The sequence below is a fragment of the Dasypus novemcinctus genome, chromosome 2 (genome assembly GCF_030445035.2).
Source record: "Dasypus novemcinctus isolate mDasNov1 chromosome 2, mDasNov1.1.hap2, whole genome shotgun sequence".
NCBI classification, from domain to species: domain Eukaryota; kingdom Metazoa; phylum Chordata; class Mammalia; order Cingulata; family Dasypodidae; genus Dasypus; species Dasypus novemcinctus.
The window spans coordinates 28404936-28427547 of record NC_080674.1 but is presented as its reverse complement, the minus strand read 5'-3'; positions in this window follow the sequence as shown (position 1 = coordinate 28427547).

Genomic DNA, 22612 nt, shown 5'->3' with positions numbered 1-22612 from the left:
CCTTCTGAAAACTTAATACGTTCCCTAATAAATTGCACTTTGGAATATTTTTTCTTTGGATATTCTCATTATTTTTATTACTTTATTTTTTATAAGCATGGGAAAAACTCCAGTTTCAATCCAGGATATTTGCTAAAGATGAGCTTTCTCAATTAAATTTACATATGAAACCATCAGTATACCATTACCTCTATTAGTTAGCCAAAGCAGTGTTGATGCAAAATACCAGAAATCTATTGGCTTTTATAAAGGGTATTTTCTTGGAGTAGAAGCTTGTAGTAACTAGGCCATAAAGTTTAAGTTACTTCCCTCACCAAAGACATGTTGGAGCAATTGGCTGCCAATGTCTGCAAGGCTTCAGGCTCCCTCTTTCTCTCTTGACTCTGTAGTCCCAGTTTCTTGGGTGGGATAAGTCTCATCTCTACTGCAGCTTGTTTCTTTCCAGGCTCAGCTGCTCTGGTCTCTCCACAAGGTTAGCATAGATAGTCAGGCTCTTTCTCTTCCTGGGGCCTCTGCCGTATCCATGAGCCATCTCTATTCCTCTGTGTTCTTCTCCTGTGTGTTTACTTCCCTGGTTCCAGCATCCAAAAACCCCAACCTTCCTTCTTTTCCACAAGGGGGTGAGGACTCAATGTCTTACTGTTGTGGCCCAATCAAGGCCTTAATCATTATTTAATCAAGTAAAAGTGAAACCTCTGAATCTGGTATAATCTAATATGCCCAGAGGGACAGACCAGTTCACAAACAAAATTCAATATCTATTTTTAGAATTCATAAACGATATCAAACTGTTACATCACCACTCCTCCTTTCTCAACTCCCCCAACTCCCTTACTAACAGACTCAACAAGGACTAATGAAACTGCCCCGAACCAGTTAGTAACATCTTCATTGATTGGTGACTTTTATACATTTTCCTTTACTGCTGAAGCTTGTTTTTCAGGAGGCCAAGAGAAAGTCATAGCTTCCACCTCCTTATGTTTATTCAAAAGTAACTTGCTATATTACATGAAAAGTTACTGTTTCCTCTCCCTTTATTCATGGGAACCTGTTTTGTGATTATTTTTAGCACAGATAAGATAGTCTTCAGTCATCTTTCAAATGGTTTTCGTTATGTTAGAGCCAACAATATATTTTCATAGCCATTGGTACATGGCGTCTCTGCGATAATGAGTCATAATTGAAGTTGATGAGTGATAATTCTTTTCATTAAGTTTTCTGGAATTAATACCACTCTCCCCACGCTATAAATCCAGTCTTCTGGAGTGACTTTGACTTGGTCCCTGGTGTCTCTGGGTCATACTGTAGAGGGGAGGGGTGTCGTGATTTGGGAGGAAATCCCCATTCTTCAGCTCTCTGTAAGTCATTTGAAGAATATTTTGGTATAAGAGGCATTAAGTCAATGTGAAGTAAAAGAGCTATCTTTTTAGTTCACAATCTGCTAAATGGTTGCCTTTTGCTATCAAGTCCTTATGGCTTTGATGTCCAGGGCAATCAACCTTTCGTGATAGCATAGTGGCAGCTAATAAGACTATGATCATGTCAGGTTGTTTTATTTCCATTCTTCCAGAATTTTGTAGCAGTCTTTTCCAGAAAGTTCCATGTGCATACTGCTGAAAAGACATACATGGAGTCTGTTTTGTATATTCACTTTCTTTTCATTTCCTAAATGTAAGGCCCTGGTGGGGGCTATAAATTCTGCTCGTTAAGCTGATGTACCTAGGGGAGGGCCTTAGCCTTGAGTGTCTCTTACAGGGTTGCTATAGTATACCCAAACTCTCCCATGTCTTTGGTCTATGAAATTGCTTCTATTTGTGAACATGTCCAGGTCTGGGTTCCATGAAATAAGACTGGCTGAAATAGACTTCTTCAATTGTTTGTATACATCCATGAACAGGTTCTTCTGGAGTGTTGGGGAGTAATGTAGCAGAATTCAGAGAAGCCCACTTTTAGTTTTACCTTTGGATTATTTAGCAAGATAGCTTGGCACTTGCCTAGTCTCCCAGAAGTAAGCCAATAGCCCTCTTTCAGTTCCATAAGGGGCAATATATTGTGAGGAGCATATCTAATCATCAGCTGTTGAAGATTTCATTTTTCTGCTTCTTGCAATAAGTCACAAGTGGCTGTGACTGCCTGAAGGCAGACCTGCCAACCTTGTGTCACTGCATCTAGTTGTTGTGAGAAATAGGAAATTGCCCTCTAGATGTTACCAAGGTTCTGGATTAAAACCCTTAAACTCACTCCTTGGTGTTCAAGTACAAACAAATCAAAGGACATTTCTATGTCTGGGAAGCCTAGGGCTGGAACTGCTAAAAATTTTTATTTTATTTTACCAAACGCTTGTTGGCATTCTGTAGTCCAATTCAATGGTGCTTTATTTTGACCTTTCAAAGCCTCATATGGAAGTTTAACCAAAAGTCTAAAACCTGGTATCCAAATGTGGCAGAATCTTACTATTTCTAGAAATCATATTTGTCTCTGGGTGATTGTTCAGTTACTCTGACTAAGGCTTCTTTCCTGCCAGGCAGCAAGTTTCTCTGTCCCTTTGATAATTCAAATCCTAAAAATTTTCAGTGGGCTAAGAAATCAGAACCTTCTTCTTCAGCATCTTATATCTTCTATCTGCTAGAAAATTCCATTTTAAAATAGTATTGTGGTTGGATGCTTCCTCCAATATGCCAGCAAATTAGGATGCCATTTATATATTATAAAAGTACTCCATCCTGGGGTAACAATACTCTTAAATATTTTGCTAAGGTTTCTCAAACCAAAATAGGGGCATTAAAATGTTGAGCAAGTTCCTCCAACAGTATTGTTGCTTTCCATTAGTCCAGGGATCCTCCCATTCAAAAGCAAATTTTTTCCTGGGATTCTAGGGTCCATGGCACAAAATAGAAAGCATCCTTGAGTTCTAGTACAGTAAACCAGAAAAGATCTCCAGATAGGGTGGCTAGCAGTATGGGTTTGGATGGATATCCTCTACTACTTGATTGATTGTTCTCAGATATTGCACATACCAATACTCCTTTTCAGAACCTTGGTTTTAGGACAGGTAGGACGGATATGCTGTGTGGAGACTGGCAATGTCGAGTGAACTGATATTTGAGAAAAGACTTTCTTATTGATTCTATGCCTTCTTTTAAAGGAGTATTGCTTTAGTGTTAGGAATGTTCAGGTTGGGGTAAGCTTTTACCTGAATTGCTTAAGCAGTCTGTCTCTTCCCAGCATTCCAACAGTCCACAGTTCTAGATTTACCTTTAAAAGGATGTCTTCAGGGCTCTTGGATGGGGCTTCTTCTATGTGTAACAGAGCAGACTGAAGGGGGTAAAGCTTGTCTGGAGAAACTTCAATGTCTAGGTTTTTCTGCTAGAACATCACTCGTGTATTTAATATGGTTAGTAAGTCTCATCTGAATAGTGATATAGAACACTCAAATGTATAGTGAAAACTGTTTTAAGTTGGTATCCCCTACATGAAAGTCAAGGGGTTGCAGAAAAAGCCTATTGTTTGAATCTCCAGATATCCAAATAACTGATAGAGTTCATGGTGAAAGACTTCCCTGTTTTCCATTCAAAAGAGAATAGGTAGCTCCTGTAGCAATTAAAAAGTCTACAAGTTTCTTTCACACTAAAATAGATACCTGGGGCTAATATACATACCTGATGCTCCTTATGTCCACTAAAGTTGGGGTGCTCCTGGGCCCAGTCATTCCTGGTCATTCTTGTTCCCTGAAAGCTGTGGTATTTGGTGCATGGATCTGTGAGGTGTCCAGGCCTCCCCTCTCTTGGAGGCATGGACATTCTCACACCCAGGGTTTACTTCCTTGGAAGAGGCACATTGTTGTCACAATCTGTCCTAGGGGACAGGTACCCTGCAGGTTAGTCATTAGGGGCCCTGGGATTCTTACCCTTTGTTATTTTTCTTTGGATGATTCAATACATCTTGATTGGATTAAACTTTGGCTGATTGCTGTTCCCAGTAAGATAGCTTGGCATCTGCTTCTCCTGGAGTTGTTCTCAGTTGTTAAAGACATTAAAAGCAATCTTGGCTAGTTGAGATATCAGCATTCTTAATCCTCCTTCTAATGTAAGTAAATTTTTCCTTATGTCTGAGCACTTTGACTAATTAAATTTACATTAATTAATTTCATGTTATCTGTAATGCTCCAGGTCCAGATCGCTATATTGTCTACATACCTCGATGACTCTTTCAAGAAAGATTGAAGGGTTTTCTTTTGGTCCCTGTTGGACTTCCTGAGCTTTCTTCAGACTTTTTGGTTTTAGAACTACTTACTCTTTTCTGCATTCTTATTGGGACGCACCTTACATAGTAGTCTAGTTTAGCATGGTAACCCATTCATTTTGGTCCTAATGAGACTGTGTTATAGGAATGGTCAGAGTTCCTGGGACATGCAACTGGGCTGTTAGATCATTGGTCATGTAAACTTTCAGCTTCATGCCAAGCCCTTTCAAGAGTCATTCTATATTCCTCAGGTGAGAAGGGTTTTCAAGAGGGCTTGAATATCTGCTCATGTAGGCTTATGGATAGCATAATAGACACAAAGAGATACTCCATTTTCTTAAGATTATCCGTCAGTAAAAAGGTATGCTGTTTTTCCAATAAAACAGATCAGAGGTACAGAAAGGAAAATGCACATAAATAAATTCTCTAACATTCCTTTTGTCAACTAGTCCATCTGAAACTTGTCTGAGTGGGAATTTGCCTGCCTGGGATTAGGTGGTTCCCCAACAAAATTGAGTGTCCTGAAGGGTATGCAGTGGAGAGAACATTTTTTTCCTGACTGGATGGTTAAGGAGGACTAGATGAGGACTTGTTCTGAGGGAAAGGGTCACCATCTTCCTCTTGTTCCCCAGCATAGGGAGGGGGAGCCAAGGGAAACTCTGACTGTAACAGGAACAGGTCCTCAGCAGGACCAGAATACAGCTGGGCCTGCTGGGCAGCAACATTTCTCTGATTTCCCAATTTCACTTTTATTTTTTCTGGAGCTGGTCCTAGTAAATTTTTCTTTGTTTGAGTCATAATATAAGATTTTTTTTGCAAATCCTTATTTCAACATAGGGCCATAAAGGATTGAAATACTGAATTTCACCCCATTTCTCTTCCCTCTTACAAAATAATTTTAGTTGTAATACAGTATTATAATCAAGGGTCCCATTTCTGGCCAGTTTTTTCCAGTCTCTAACATATATTGAGGGCATGCCATTTTCCAAAAAATTCCACTTTTTTTTTTCTTTTTCATTGATTCATAACTAAATGTAGGCAACTTATTTAAATTACATTTTGAGGGGCTTTTAGCAATTTACGCTATTAACATTCCCCATGGTTTTAGCATTCAGTGTATTAAGAAAAATGCACCAAATTTAACACAGTTAGACTTAAGCTTGGTAGACAAAAAGTCTATATCAGAATACCATAGACTAATAAAATCAGATTCACAAACAGAACTAGGACGTGAGCAATTCAGTGACTGTTTTGAGCCTGGAATCTGTTCCAGGTTGGACTAAGGTGGAACTCAACCACAAAACCTTAATCAACAGCAAAGAAGATTCTTTTGCAGAACTAATTAACAGGTTTTGCAAAAGAGGAGACATTGAAACAGAGTTACTCACTGTAGATGTTTGACATGGTTCATGCATTCCAAAAAAATATATATATTGGGTTATGTTTGTAAATTGCTCTGTACCTGGGTGTGATTAAATTATGATTATGGCATTGATTGGGCCACATCAGTATGTCAGTAGTGTGTTGAGTCTCCACCCCACCATCTCTTCACAAATAAAAAACATGACAAAAGAAGAGAGTCAGCATTTTGATGTTGAAGTCTTGATGATGGAGTTTTGAGTTGAAACCCCAGAAAGTAGGCATAGAGAAGAGATTGGTTGTGAGGAAAGAGAAGCAAACCCCAGAAAGGGAGTAACCTTGAGCCTAGAGAGAAGCAAGCCCCGGGTAGAGAAGAGCCCAGGAAGCTTGAACCCTGGCAGACATCAGCTGCCACCTTCCTCCAACATGTAGCAAAATACTTTGGTGAGGGAAGTAACTTATGCTTTATGACCTGGTAACTGTAAGCTTCTACCATAAATAAATACCTTTTATTAAAACCAACTGATTTCCGGTATTTTGCATCAGCACCCCTTTGGCTGACTAATACAGTTTCTATGTCCAGGGACCTAATTTCAGATACAGATGTCTGGGAAACCTCAGGTTTCCATCTGCACTTGGAAACGATTCTCATCTTGATATGAAACTGCCTTGTAGGGCTGACACTGCCAGCAGGAACAGGAGAGAGTTCTGGTCATTGAGCTTCTAAACTAATTAGGAGGGTTGTGGAGTCTTAGGCAGGAGTCTCTAACACCTGGGTCCCATCTGTGGTGCCAAGTGTTGTCACCCAAAGTGGGTACATTACCAGATGTGTACAGAGGTCAATGCTGTGACACCAGGATTTTGAGAAAAGAAAGAGTTTATTGTGAGCAGGACAAGGGAGGACTGGCAAATACACTTCACGGTTATGCCAAAAGCCAAAGGGAATTAGAAACACCTCCTTTTTTGTGGACTTCTTATCAGAATGGGTTGAGGCATTCCCCTGCAGAAATAAGAGGGAATCGGAAGTGACCAAAGCATTACTTAGGGTAATTATTCCCCATTTTGGAATGCCATCCTCTATCTAAAGTGGTAATGGGAGTGCCTGTATTGCCAGAGTAACCTGAGAAGTATCAGATGCCATAGACTTTCAGTGGAAGCTACATTCACCTTAGAGTCCACAGTCCACAAGAAAGACTGAAAAGGTGAAAAATACCATAAAGAAAATTATAGCCAAGACTTGTGAACCAACCCACCCCACAAGGGACAAAGTTCTACCAATTGCCCTGCATAGGATAAGAGTAGCCTTCAGAAGCAGGCTTGATTTTGAGCCTCTATGATATAGTGTTTGGGAGACCCTTCCTTAAAACCAATTGTAATAACAGCCTGGACAATAACATGTAATTGGTGAATTAGAAACCACAAAATATGTCCAGTCCTTAGGAGCCACCCTTTCTGCAATAAATCAATATACTTCTGATTGGTTCTTGCTCCCAACTGATTCCCGCCTACATTGTATAGATATAGGACATCAGGTGCTTCTTAAAAATTTGAAGATATAGCACCCACATAGCCAACTGAAAATCCTATGGGATGGACCCTATCAGGTCTTGCTTCTTATCCACTCTTCTAGTAAATTGCATGGAAACTGACCTTGAAGTCATTACTCAAGATTGAAAGTTATCTCCATCTGAGAAAGTGATTTTCCACCATCTCTTCAGAAGGCTAAAGTTCCAGTGAAGTTTTCAACACAAGCAGGACCAAAACACTCCAGCTGAAGTCCTTTTTTATATCCCAGTTATGCCTGTGAACCTGTCACAGACCTGAAGATACTTTTTAGAAGAACGAAAGATAAGTGGTGATTAATGTAGAACTTACTACTTTGCCATATATTCTATTAGTTGGATTTTCTTTATTATCTTTTATGTACTATTGTCTGCATAAAAGCCCAGTGCACTCTAGGGTATTTATGGCTTGACATTTCCATATACCAACTTATTTATTAGCCATCATAATCAATGGGCAATTGATATGATTATAGCTGGATTAGAATTAACCAGAGGACAGTTAGCTCCTTGGGGTGGATTTGCTTTACCATAAAACACCTTTACTCAATTTGACTGCAATAGTTGAAGAACTTGTTAATTCCACTGCTCCTACACTTGAAACCATTTTTGCCTCCATCAACTCCTTCTCAAATGTTGTCAAGGATAATCAGATGCCTTAGACTTTTAGAAGAACAAGAAGGAATATGCATTAAAGCAAACACCTCCTGCTGTACTTGGGTAAATACCTCTAGCCAGATTGACTTAAATATACAAAAGCACCTGGCTGCATGGTATTAATAATTCATCTGAACACACCTTGAGGGAATCAATTAAAAGTTACTTGCTCTAACTATCTTGGCTCTCAATCATCTTAAACCTAATAAAGCTACTACTAATAATAGTGCTTTTCAAGTTTGGACCTTTAGTTCTGAATCTTGTTAAATGTGTAATCCAGAAATGGTGGTCCATGGGATTCTTCTTTGGTTTCCATCTGCTGATGGACAGCAGGGGTATGAGCCTGTGCCTGAGTTACCAACAGAAGCTAAAGACAGGCATCCCAGAGCACCTCCTCAGCCTGGAACATGAAAATACTTCCAATTTCACACCCAAATATTCTATTCCTTGAATACTAGCCTATTCCCTGAATAAGCAGTAAGTATTAGAGCCATCAACACTCCTGATCCTTCAAGATTAAGGAAGGTAGCAACAGAAGATAGGAAGGGAATTGAAACCATCAACATGTCATGACCACTCCTCCCTTTTTAACACCCACAACTCCCTTCCTAGCAGACTCAGCAAGGGCTCATGAAACTGCCCAGAACCAGTTAGTAACATCTTTGCTTTACTCCTTTTACTTTTTTCTGGGTCTTGTTTTTGGGAGGCCAACAGAGTTACAGCTTCCACCTCCTCATGCTTATTCAGAAGAAACTTGCCACCATTCAAGAAAAGTTAGTTTCCTCTCCCTTTACAGCACTCCCTTTACAGCTAAAGCCTATTCTAAGAACTCTAGCTACTAGAGCATGTGTAGTCAGGAGTAACCTTGACCTAAAGTCACCTTTGCCTAATTGTAATAGTAAAAATCACACCCACTGATCAGGCTAAGCTGCTGTTTTTGAACATGCAACACATGAAATAGCATGATTTAGACCTACACATGCTACACACTTAAGCCTGCCCCTTAAGCCACGTCACCTCATTTTGTTCTAAACCACTGCCCTGAACCCATCTACCTGAAACTGCATAAATGTCAAACTCCTTTAATTTAGAGAGACAGAGCTGAAGTTTTCACCTCCTGTTTCTTTGATGAGAAGCTCAAAAAAAAAAAAAAAAAACTCTTTCATTCATGGATTCTTGATGTCACAGGATTGATCTTTGTGTGAGTTAGGCAATGAGCCCACTTTGGGTGGTAACACAAAGTGCAGGGTCAGGAATTGTGGTTCTGCAAACAAGGTGCTCATTTATGCTGTAGTACAGAATGTGGAAAGATCATAAATTAATTCTTATCCAAAATGAAGATATGCTAAGAATCTCACAATGAAGGGAGCAAACTCATTTGAAACAACTATCTTATAGGATTGGGACAGGATTTTTGTGTTGTTTTTCTGCACGTTGATTCAAAATATATAGCCATTTTTAATTACATTTATAAAAATGCAAACTAATCATTTGATTAGATCACTTTGGTATGGTGTGACCCAGGGTGGGTCTTAATCTTCTTACCACAGTCCTTAAAAAAGGATCAATACAGTCCATAGGTCACACCAATTGTATTTTTCCCATGCTTCTCCACAATTCCACTACCTTGCAATACTGACATAAATCTGCTCTAGCTCACAGAAGGACACTCTTGCATCTGTACCATCAATCACAATTCTCAACCACCTCTAGGTTCACTCTGTTATAGATTATCCTCTAGCTTTCTTTCAGTTGACATTTACATCCTCAGACTACTTGTTCCAGTCACATTTCCATTTATAAACCAGCTGCTACTCACTATAATGTGTTATCAGCAACTCCATCCATTTCCACACTTTTACAGTAAAGTTAATTAAAACTTCTACTTAACATTAAGCATCAGTAGGACTTTTCAGCCTTCCTCCTATCTCCTAACAATCTATACTCTAGGTTCTAACTCCACATGTTTATTCTTCATATTTAATTCATGTTAATGAGACCATGCAATATTTGTCCTTTTGTGTCTGGCTTACCTCACTTAAAATAATGTCTTCAAGATTTATCCATGCTATCATATGTGTCCCAATTTCACTCTTCTTCCTGCAGCACAATATGCCAAAGATATACTATGTTGATAAAGGGGGAGTATGGAAAAAGTATGCTAAATATATGCTATGGACCATGCTTGGTGGTAGTAGCCTGAGGATATTATCTCAAAATCTGTAACAAATATTCCACCATGGAATGGTGCATAGGTAAAGGAAAATTGTATAGGAATTCCACATATGTGCATGGCATGATTGTTTTGTAAGTTCACAAGTTCTTTAATAAAAAATATGTTTAAAAATAGTAAGGTAGGTTGTGGGGAAAATGCTCCAAATGTGAGAGATGGACTATAGTTAGTAGTAAGATTTTTATGATATTCTTTCATAATTTGTAACTGATGTTTCACAACAATGCAATGTGTTGGTGGAGGGTTGATTTATGGGGCCCCTATATGATGTTATGCATGTTTGTTCTGTAAGTTCACAATTTTTACTATACACTCATTGTTTATGTGTATCATGTATGAATGATATATTTTAACAAAATTTAAAAAAATAGATGAATACAGAGGGAAGGGGATGCAGAGACAGACATAAACTCCCAGATGTTGAGAAAGAATGCTCTGGAAGCCAGAACTGAAATCAACTGAACACAGAAGCAAAGAGAAAGCCAGGAAGCAGGAGGTTGTGGGCAATGGAGCCCAAAGGAGGAGGGAGAGCCCCATCAGGTGCCTCCATGAGCCCTGCCTATGTGGAAGAATTCCAGGATGGCCAGCAGCCAGGCTTTAGGGAGAAAAAGCAATGCCTGGTGAAGACTTGATTTGGACATTTTTCTTGGCCTCAAAACTGTAAGTGTTAATAAATTCATTGTGAAAACCAGCCCATTTCTGGTATATTGTCTTGGCAGCCTTTAGAAAACTAAAATAGCCTCTTAGGCCATGCCAAAAATGAAGGCACTTTATAGAATAAGAGTATTTTTGATTGAAGTGAAGCTGGGTTCATTTGAGGGAGAATCTTGCAGTAATGGTTATAGTTATACATCTTGACTCTCCCTCCAGAAGGAGGAAGAGAAATACCAAATCATGTAGGGATTATTATCTCCTGGCTTTTTATTGCTAATATCTAATGTTGAAGTTGGGAGTTGTGGTAGATTGGCTTGTGTACCCTAACAAAGACATGTTCTCAAACTTAATCTGCATTCCTGTGGGTGAGAAACCATTTATGAATAACACCTTTTGAAGATGCTATTTTTAGTTAAGGTGTGGCCCACCTGAATCAGAGGGGGCCTTAATTTGAATTAATGGAGGCTTTTATAAGCAGAAAAAGTTCATACCCAGTTAATGAAGACCTCACAAGAAGAGGGCAGAAGTCAGTAGGATCCAGAGAGAAGGGCACAGGGAGAGAGAGCTCTTCAAGTGACAGGAAGGAGAGTTGCAAATCAAGGGACCCCAAGAATGTGGCAGGTCAGCCCAGACTTTGTGGATAAAGCAGAATCTTACAAATTACTTGATTTTGGACTTGTAGCCTCCCAAATCATAAGCCAATAAATTTCTGTTTTTTTAAGCCCACTCATTGTGTGATATTTCTCATACCAGTCAGGCAAATTAAAACAGTGACTAATGGAGGATGGAGCCTTGGCCCAATACTCCAGAGAAACCTTAGCCCAGTCTGTACTTATCTTAATTAAAAGTGTACAGAGAACATAGATACATGTAATAACAGCCATAATTCACATATTTATTCTCTGATCCATAAAGTCAGGTATTTTATTGAAGGAAGTGCGTGGTACAAGTTCCTGAAATTGCACCTGCCTGATCCTGCTTTGCTAAAAACAAAACACAACAAAAATATCACATCCCTAGAGGAATTACAAAGATTAGTGCCACCATCAATGACTTGAAATATGCAAGCAGGATAATTCCTGCCACATCCCCGTTTAACATGCCTATTTGGACATTGTAAAGCCAGATGTGTCAAGGAGAATGGCAGTCGATTGATTATCACCTACATAATTAGGAAGTGATTCCAATCACAGCTGCATTTCCAGATAAGGTAACTCCCCTGGAGAAAATTAACACAGACCCTGACACCTGTTATACAGCTATTGAAATGGCAATGCATTGGTTCTTCCTTATCTCTACCTGCAAAGGAAATCATAAGCAGTTTGTGCTCACATGTTAAATATAAGGGTATAGTCTTTCTGTCTTGTCTCAGGGATATGTCAGTTTTGTTCCTCTCTGTCATAATGTATTCTGGACAAGGAACATGGATTGTTCTGGTATTGCATAGAAAACACTTATCCATTATATTTCTGATTGTATGGAATGTCCAGAACTGATAGGCAGGAAATACCCAGCACACAAGACACCTGAGTAAAACAAACAAACAAACAAAAATGATAAAGATTGTGAAATAAACTCCTCAATATTCAGTAATCTGTAAAACTGACAAAATACCTTTGAGTTGAGTATTCTGGCACAGTTTTATTATACCATAGAAATTTTTAAAAATTATAGTACTGTGTAACTCATGAATACTAAACAGGCACAATACTCACTGTGTCATTTTTGGCTTTTGAAGACTATATGTACTGTATTTGGGCATTCTGGTCCAGTTCATTTATTAGGTAATTTGAAGGTAACAAATAGACATTATTATTCTAGCAATGAAAGATTTTGTAGCATTGATATAAAGGCAGTGGTCACCAGAGGTTCTGAAGAGGAGGTAGAGGGACCAACATGGGTCATTTTAGGGACAATGGAATTGTTCTGAATGATGTTGCCATGATGGATATAGATCATCATACACTTTGTCAAAATATATAAAAATGTCTGGTGCAAAGTGTGAACTATAATGCAAAATATTGACCATGGTTAGCAGCAATACTTCAATATGTATTCATCAATTGTAACAAATGTACCACACTAATGAAAGATGTTCTTAATGGGAAAAGTGGGGGAGTGGGAGGGGATGGAATAAATGGGACTCCTCCTGTATTTTCAATGTATCATTTCTGGAATTTAAAGTTTCTTTAAAAATAAAAAAGGAAGGAAGGGAAGGAAGGAGGGAGGGAGGGAGTAAGAAAGGAAAGAAGTGACACATGGGAAAATATAATTAACATAATTTCTAGACCATAGTTAACAACAATACTGTAATGTTTTTGTGGCAGAAGGTACTATGTTAATGCTAATGGTAAAAAGAGAATATGGGGTTACTTTTGTGAGGTATGAATATGATTAAATAATTTTCCTCTTCATTGTTTTCGTTAATAAGACCTTGTCTATGTCATTTAATCTGTGTTCATTTGTGTGTCTTTCTGAACATTGGAAGAACAATTGAGTTTTGTTCGTATTAGATGAGATAAAAGTGCCTGAACACAACATTTTAGGAGTAATGCTTCCATAACTTGTTAAGCTGCCTTTTGTTTGTTATTTAATTTTTGAATTTGAATTAAAGTGTGAATAAAGGCAAGGAAAGGTATTTTCCCTAGACCTTCTACTAACCGCACATCCATTCAAAGCCAGTTGAAAGGCAGGGATTGTCAAATTGGAAAAAGAAAAAAAAAAAAAAAGATCCAACTCTATGCTGCCTACCAGAAACCAACATGGAATATAAAGTCACAAGCAGGTTAAAAGTAAAAGGATGAAAAAGTATTACCACATTTGCATTAATAAAAACAAAGCCAGTGAGACTATATTAATAGCATAAAGTGTATACTTTAGATCAATAAGAATTAGAATTAAAGAGCATTAGAGAGTCATTTCATTAAAAAGTAGTCAAATCTTCAAGAATGCATAACAAGCCTGACACTTATGAACTTGGCCTGATTAAATTATTTAGATTATTTTCAATTGCACTCAGAAGAATTATCAAGATACACCATATTTAGGGATTCTAAAATAACTCACATTGAATATGAAATGGTACAAATAATACAAAATGTTTCCTAACCACTGTGCATTTAAATTAGAAATCAATAGGAGCAAGCTATGTGGAAAATCCTCAAATATTGTGAAACTATATAACACTTTTTAAATAGCTTTCTGATCAAAGTAGAAATCAAAAGGGGAAATTAGAACATATTTTGAATAAAATAAAAGGAAAACACAATATATCAAAATTTGTGAGCAGTAAAGGGGAATTTATAGCAGCAACCCTCTATAATAGAAAAAAGGTTTTCAAATCAATGATCTCTGTAACCAATTTAAGAAACTTGAAAAGAGCAAATTATCCTAAACTAGAAGAAAAGAAATAATTGTCAAAACACAAATCTATGAAATTAAAATTTGATAATTCATATTTCAAAGAAATTATCATTGTCTTCTTGAAATACGTCATTAAGAGAATGAAAATATATGACACATACTGGGAAAAAATTTATAAATTACATATCTGATAAAGTACTTGCATCTAGAATATAAAATGAAGCCTCAAGCTTCAATTATAAGAAGAATTTGTACACAGGCAAAATATTTGCAGAGACACTTATGCAAAGATGGTGTGGAGATGGTAAATTAATATGTGCAAGGATATTTAAATATATAAATCATTTTGGAAATTAAAATCAAATACACAATGAAATATCACCAGAAAGTCTAAAATTACAAAGACTGGTCATACCAGGATTGGCTAGAATGAAGAACAACTGGAATTTTTTACACTTTTAATGGCAGGACTGCTATTATGTAACAATTCATAGGTAAGTATTAATGGAATACCCTCAACTGTTATCTTTGCAAACAAGTAATATAACTTCCTCCTCTTCACCCTAAGCACGATATTTAATTTGGGGGCAGTAGAAGAGGGGAGAGATAATTGGACATATTTTGGATTTCCTCAAATTAACTTGAGTTTATGACACATAGCTAAAATAAAATAAAAGGGGCTGAGAAATTACTAATTAGCCTGGACACAAGTAAGAAGGATCCTAAGGAAGATTAAAACATTTAAATTCTTTTTAAAATAAAGACTCTATCAATCTCAAAATACAGCAGTGTTGTAACTTTAGCCACACTTCATCTCAAATGAATGAGCTAATTCCAAAAAAAAATTAAAATACTCATCAACACGCAAATGGAAAAACAATTATATAATTTAATATTGTACATAAATATTGCACTAAATTAATGCCAAAAATATGCTGAGACACAAAATATTACTTGTTATATGATTTCATTTAAGGATTTTCATGAAAAGATATAGCTAATTAGTATATATGGAAGTCAGAAGAGTAATTACATTGGGGCAGGGCCTATAGTCTGATAAGATGAATGAAGGAACTAATGGGATGCTGGAAATATTCTATTGATTGATAATTTGATCTCTGTTAGGGTCCCTTAGTACAAAATTAAAGAGATGAAACAGACTTTCTTCACTTAACTGATTATAGATTACTACTCAAAAATAAACTTTTAAAAATGTAGAGATAAGATCGTAGATTGGAAGACTCAATAATGTAAAAAAAAAATTAATTTCCCATGAAATAATCTATGGATTCAAATAAATTCCCCAATATTCCAGCAGGTTTTTTGGAAGGATGTGGCAGCCTGATTTTACCGAATGGAATATGACAAATTGATCTAAAAGCAATATGGAATTACTTGGGGCCATAAGAGAAATGATTCTGAAGAAGAAAAGCAAAATTTGGGAGCACACTACCATATAACAATTATTATCATATATTATTTTAAAACAATTTGATAAAGAGGCAAATTTAGACAAATTGGCCAATAAACTGAAAAGATAGAAAGAGATAAATACAAACATGGCCATCGAATTCATGACAAAATTCCTCTGAAATAGAACAGGGAAATTTTTTTCAGTAAATTATGATGGATGGATTGTATACCTTTATTCTGAAAACATATGACTTTTACTCTGCTCTGTAAAACACAATAATTATCAATTCCAGACGGATCATATACTGAGAATGCTTTCACGAACTTATACTTAAAAATACAGATAAAGAAATAACTTTAAAGGAAATGATTGATAAATTGAACTACATTATGTTTTAGAATGTTCAGTAAAATATACCATTAGTGAGTAAAAGGGAAGTCATAAAGTTGAAGGTATTTGAAATACAAAAATTTGAAAAACATTACTATCCCTGATATATAAGCCTAGACCTATAAATAAATGACCAAACCAACTAAAATGGCAAAGCATCTTGAACATACACTTTCTAAACGATGATTAATTATGTCCTAAAATCATGTCTCTGAGTAAAAACAGTCAGCTTTCTTTAACAAATGTATTTAAAGGCTCAAACTTTACGTCTCTGATATCCTGGAGTGTGGGTTTAATCTTCCCTCTTCCACACACAGATCTTATAAAGCTTTGAAATTTGTACAGAAGATAGGAAGCCTTTATTAAATTGAGGTGAAATATTAAGTCTGGCTTGGGTTAAAAATCAATTTAACCCTACCATTGATATTTGATTTTTCTTTTACTTTTCATTTCGATTATCAGTAATGAAGTGGACTTAATAACAATATTAGAAATTAAGAAACTCAGAGCAATATTTGGCCTCCATCATGAATTCTTTTGACTAATTTCAGGTGCATTTCAAGACTATTTAATTTACACTAAAATAGATAATTAATAGTCTATATGTTTTACTCAATACCAGGTAGAGAACAGAGACTGGATTCTAAACATGTATTTCCTCTTTGGAAAAGATAATTAAATCCAAGAATGTGCACCTTAGTGAGAGGATTAGGAATAGACCTTTGAATAAAACAGCTGGTGAACATAGCAGTTAATTTTAATACTAAGCAAATTTTCATAAGTTGCTTAGAAATTACTGATTCTTCATATCAAATAAACTCATTATGGAGGGAATATATATTTCCATGGCAAATACCACATGGAGTTGAGAGTGGTTGTTTTTTTGCTTGTTCTAATACGATTCTAGTTTTCTTTCTTTTCCTTTATATCATTGATAACATAAACAGCTTTATGTCAAACCATGCTGCAGGCATAATCCGAGGAGAGAGATGAAATTTTTGACACTGCACCATTCCCTGTATATGTAATGGTGGGCTCTCTCTCTCTCTCTTAATTTATGGCAACATGAAACAGGAGATCACCAAAGTAATTTTCAACTTTGAAAATGAAAAGAGCCCTAAGAAAAGGTGGATTGGTAGATGGCCTGTTATAGCCTCTGAAATATGTATTAACAGAGGAACCTCCTATTGAAGATGAAATTTAGAGAGCCTCTTTTCATTCTCTGCCATAAGAAAACCTCATTGAAAAGGAGTAAGAATTCACTGGAATCACATAATAAAATATCAGTACAGGATGGCAATTAAAAACATCATCTAAATTCTATTTGGGCAGGACATTTGAGACTCCAGATCAAATAGGCCATATATCAAAAGAGGAGACTAAATGTCACCATGTTACATAGTGACAGATTAGATAAATGCCAGGGAAATATGTATCCCTGTACAGGGATTACTAAGCAGTCTTTAAAACATGCTTCATAGCATTATTCTAAATTAGTGGAACGGTTTAAATGGTGGGTTTGTTTTTCTCATTAATGCCTTTTCAAGATCTGTTAATTAAAAAAAAAAAATTGACAACACCTCAAAGAAAGAAACCTCTTAGATAAACCCGAATACAGTGGTTTCACTTGAGTACGACATTATGGAAGGCAAGCCTCAGACGTGAAGTGCTGGTACATACCTATAAATGTTTGGGAAGATGCCTTCCATTCTGAAATCTTATCATCATCTTCTCTTTTTTTTCCTTTTTTTTTTCTTATTATTGCTTTTAATGGTATTCACAGAAAAATCTAGTTTTACAGTGAAGTTTGTTCAACAAATAATCTAATAGCTTTCAGGTAAGAAATTAAAATTTTGAAAATGTTAGTGGGTGACACGAATGTATGAATGTTTTCTTAGAGCTACTATATATAGAGAGAGAGCTAAGATGTATATATACACTGTATATATACATATATACATAATTATATATATATATAATTATATTATATATATATAATTAAACTATATATATCTAATTAAACTAGGGAAATTTTAGGTTTATAGAAAAACTGCAGAAAATACAGGGTTCCCATATACTCCCCTATTACTAAGACGTTGCTTTAGTGTGGTAACTTTGTTATAACTGATGAGTTATTATCATTGTACTATTAACTATAGTCCATAGTTTAAATTAAGGCTAACTCTTTGGGTTGTACAGTTCTATGATTGTTCTTTTTTAAAATTGTATTCTAGTAACATATACACACCTAAAATATCCCCTTTTAACTGTATTCAAATATAAAATACAGTGCTATTAATTAAACTCAGTGTTGTGCTGTGAGTTTAATTAATAGCATGGTTGTGCTGTGAGTTCTCCATTACCTCAAATAGCATATCTATACCAATTAAGCATTAACTCCTCATTCCCAATCCCCACCTTGGCTAGTTTCCGATCCTATGAATTTGCTTATTCTAATTATTTAGTATCAGGGAGATTATATAATATTTGCCTTTTTTTATTTGGTTTATTTCATGCAGCATGATGTATTTAAGGTTCATCCATGTTGAATATATCAGAACTTCATTCTTTTTAATGGATAAGTAATATTCCATTGTATATACATACTGCAATGTTTATCCATTCATTGGTTGATGAATACTTCGGTTGCTTCCATGTTTTGGCCATTGTGAGTAATGCCACTGTGATGATCACTATGAATATATCTGTTCAAGTCCCTGCTTTCAAATCTTTTGGGGGTATACCTAGAAGTGGGATTGCTGAAACATATGATAATTCTATACTTAACTTTCTGAGGAACCACCAAACTGTTTTCCACAGTAGTTGTAACATTTTACAATTCTGCTAACAATATTTAAGTGTTCCAATTTTTCCACATCACTATCAACACTTGTTATTTTTTTCTTATTTTAAAATTAACAGGAGCCAATCTACTTGGTATGAAATGTGGTTTTCATTTACATTTCCCTAATTGATAATGATGCTGAGCATTTTTCGTGTCCTTATTGTCTTTTATATATTTTCTCTGCGGAAAAAAAATGTCTATTCAAGTCTTTTGCCCATTTTTAATTTTTTGTCTTTTTGTCATTGAGCTGTAGCTTTAGAAAAATATATTCAGGATAGTAAGCTCTTATTGGCTATATGGTTTTCAAATATTTTCTCCCATTCTGTAGATTGTCTTTTTACTTTCATGAGAAAGTCCTTTGATGCACAAAGTTTTTCTCATTTTGCAGAAGTCCCATTTATTTACTTTTTACTTGTTGCTCATGCTTTTGGTGTCAAATGTAACAATCAATTGGTTAAGTTCTTAAAGATGCTCCCCTATGTTTTCTTTTAGAACTTTATAGTTTTGGCTATTATATTTAGTTCTTTCATCATTTTGAGTTGATAGTTTTTATAAGGTGTGAAGTTGGGGCACACCTTCATTCTTTTGGGTATGGATATCCAGTTTTCCCAGTAAATTTGTTAAAGAGACTATTCTTTCCCCTTCCAGTGGACTTGACACCACTGTCAAAAATCAATTACCATGGATGTGATGGTTTATTTCAATTTGATTCCGTTGGTCTATATGCCTGTCCTTATCAGGATTTTGCTGATTTGATTACTATAACTTTGTAGTTATTTTTTTAAATTGGGAAATGTGAGTTTTTTCAACTTCATTCTTCTTTTTCAAAATGGTTTTGGCTGTTTGGGGCTTTTTACCCTTCCATATATTTTGAAGATTGGCTTTTCCATTTCTGCAAAGAAAACTATTGGAATTTTAATTGGGATTGCATTGAATCTGTAAATTGCTTGAGGTAGAATTGACTTAAGTATATTTAATCTTCCAATCCATGGACAAGAAATATTCTTCCTTTTATTTATGTTTTCTTTCATTTCTTTTGGCAATGTTTTGTAGTTTTCAATGCAGAATTCCTTTACATCCTTGTTAAACTTATTCTTAGATATTTTATTCTTTTAGATGTTATGATAAATGGACTTTTTCATGACTTCCCTTTCAAAATGTTCATTACTACTGCATAGAAACACTACTAATTTTGCATGCTGATCATTCACTCCACCACTTTACTGAATTTGTTTATCAGTGATATTACTTTTATTGCAGAAGAGCCTGTCATTTTTGAGGATGAAATAAAGAGATAGGGAATAACAGAAATGGATGTGACCATAAATCTCCCACTCGTCTACATGAACTCAGAATGACTTTTAATTCTCTGCACCTATTTCACTCAAAGGTAAAGTCAGTGATTTATTTTTTCATTTGTGATCATCTGTCTGAATTTATGCATTATTTTCTGCTCTCTCTAATTTCCCCCACATCGCTGATTTAAATTTCTGTTGCTGCTAAATATGATTTATGAATGGTTAATTAAATAGAATAAAATTGACAATGTTATGAATTACTATATTTGCATTTTATGAATGGATCTAATAATGATTTTAGCTTTATTGAGGTAATTAGAAAAAAATTCACCGAAATTTACTACAGTAGTATTAGTAAAGTATGTGTAAAAATGAGTAATATTTACAGTACAATTTTTATTTGACATACAATCATGTAACCAATAATTAGGGAAAAAAGAGAGCAAAAACAGTTCCACTATGACAGAAGGTTCTCTCTGCCCCATCACATTCAATACCCACTGTTCTCTCCAAGTTAACCAATATTCTGACTTTTATCAAATATGATTAGATTTTGTCTCTCCTTGAACTCATAATTATTTCAAACTGCATAAACTTCTGTGCCCAATTCTTTCACTTGACAGCATACTTTTAGAAATCCATTTTTTAACATAACTGTAATTCTATTTCACTTTGCTGTGCAATATTCTATCATGAGGATATGCCACACTAAATTTCACTTCTCTCCTTTTGAAACATTTTTTTGAACAAAGTTTCTATCAACATTCTTGTATGTCTTTTGGTATTCATGCACAGTAATTTCTCTTGGCAATATGATTTGGAAGTACATAGTAGATAAGAAGGCAGTCATGCATAACAGGCTGAAAGGTGGCCTCCCAAAAGATATATCCATGTACAAATTTCCAGAACTCATGACACCTTATTTGGACAAAGAGTTTTGCAGATGTGGTTGAGGTAAGGTTCTTGAGTAGGAAAAATCATCCTGAACTGTCTTGTAGGCCCTAAATTCAAAGCAAATATCCTTACAGGACAGAGACGCAGACAGAAGAGGACAAGGCAATGTTATCCAGAGGCACAGATTGGAGTGTAAGGCAACAGGTCAGTGAACGCTGTCAACTGCCAGAAGCTGGAGGAAGAAAAGAGATCAGATTCTCTTCTGCAGCTCGAGAGATTTCAGTTCTTCTGACACTTTGATTTTAGACTTCTGGAACAAAATAAATATTTAATTTATGTTGTTTTAAGTCATCAAGTTTATAGTAATTTGTTAGTCACAGAATATTAATATAGCACGTGTTTAGCCTTAGGAGTTAATGATGAACAATTTTTAAATTATTGGACCAATTTAAAATTGCATGATATTTCTATGAGATTTCTCATTACTCAATAACCTGATGAACTACCTCCTTCAATTTTAACCATTCTAGCATGTGTGTAGTGGACTTTTGTTGTGATATACTTTGTGCTTCTTGTGAAATAACTAATTTTAATGAGCATCTTTTTCTATGCTATCTTGGCCATTTGGATAGTCCTTTTTGTAAAGTAGTACCCATTCATTTCTTTGGCTCACTTTAATTGTTTTTTATTGCTTTGGTCATTTAGTGACCCAGGAGAATTGATTAAAAAGAACTTCTTTCCTCATCGATTGACATTTGAAAGTTTAAATTCAGGAAATACATGTGGCAATTTGGAAATTCTTATATGAATCTCCCAAGATTATATTTGTGAACTAAATCCCTTCCTGTGGGCGTGAGACCCTTTCAATTGGACTATTTAGTGAGTTGTGACTCAGGTTGAATCTCTCTCCTTTTCCTGAGTCTGATAAAAACAAAGACACCGGAAAAGGGAGCAGCTATGTTTGATTCTGCCATGTGAAAGGACTTCAGTTTTGCCCATAGCTGAGCTGCAAGGAGAAAATGCTCAAGAGGCGCAAATTGCTCTGGACCAGGAAGAGAAGTACCATGTGCCTGATAGTTTATGGATGAATTCAGAAAGAAGGCAGAGCATCAGAGCCTGATAGAGGATGCCCAGGAAGAAATAAGGCCTATGTCTAGTTGCCCATAGCTGAGCTCTGGGAGATGATGGTAAATTCTGGAGGGGAAGACAAAGACCTCGGCAGAGATTGGTGGCCATCTTGTTTTAGCACGTGATAGCTGACTTTGATGAAAAGAATATCTTATGATCCCTTGAGTTGGATTTTTCACAGCCTTGAAACTATAAGCTTTTCCCCAAATAAACCCCCTTTAGAAAAGCCATCCCATTTCTGGTACTTTGCATCAGCAACCCTTTGACACACTAAAACAACATGCTTGTAAACTCTTCTATTTTACCTGTATAGATGAATTTTTGGCATGACTATACTGCTACTTTCATATCTTTGTCTATATTTATGCTAGCATCATATTATCTTAATTTCTTTGATTTATGCTCAGTCTTAAAATTTGCTTGTTAACATCCACTAATGTCCACTTTATTAGGGTCATCTTCAATTTTATTTCAGGTCTTTTATTTTACTTTTTTGATATTCTTATTTTCTTAAACAAAGAGCTTGTTGGGATTTTGGTTGTCTTTATCTGGAATGTAAAATATATAATATAA